The following is a 311-nucleotide window of genomic DNA, read 5'->3' as shown; positions in this document are numbered from 1 at the left end:
CGACCCTTTAAAGAGTCAGAGCAGCCACATGGGTGGGCACCGGCAGGAAGGAGCATCGCTACGGGCAGGGTTAGTATAAACATCTCAACTCAGCCGTTGATGGGGATGGAGAAGGCTCGATCCCAAGGGCAGGACTGGAGCCACGCACCGAGGAGCTCTGCTGCCGAGAGCAGCAGTGGAGAGACCCTGGGTGGTGGTACGGGCGTCCACAGCTCCGGGGCCGGTGAGGTGTGAGGCTCCATCTTCACCCAAACCCCGGGGCAAGGCGAGGCCCGAGACACCGTGGGGACCGGGGCCTGTCCCCAGGAAAG

The sequence above is a fragment of the Buceros rhinoceros genome, unplaced genomic scaffold (genome assembly GCF_000710305.1).
Source record: "Buceros rhinoceros silvestris isolate BGI_N320 unplaced genomic scaffold, ASM71030v1 scaffold15235, whole genome shotgun sequence".
In the NCBI taxonomy this organism is placed as follows: Eukaryota; Metazoa; Chordata; class Aves; order Bucerotiformes; family Bucerotidae; genus Buceros; species Buceros rhinoceros.
Note: the sequence above shows the minus strand (reverse complement) of the source record.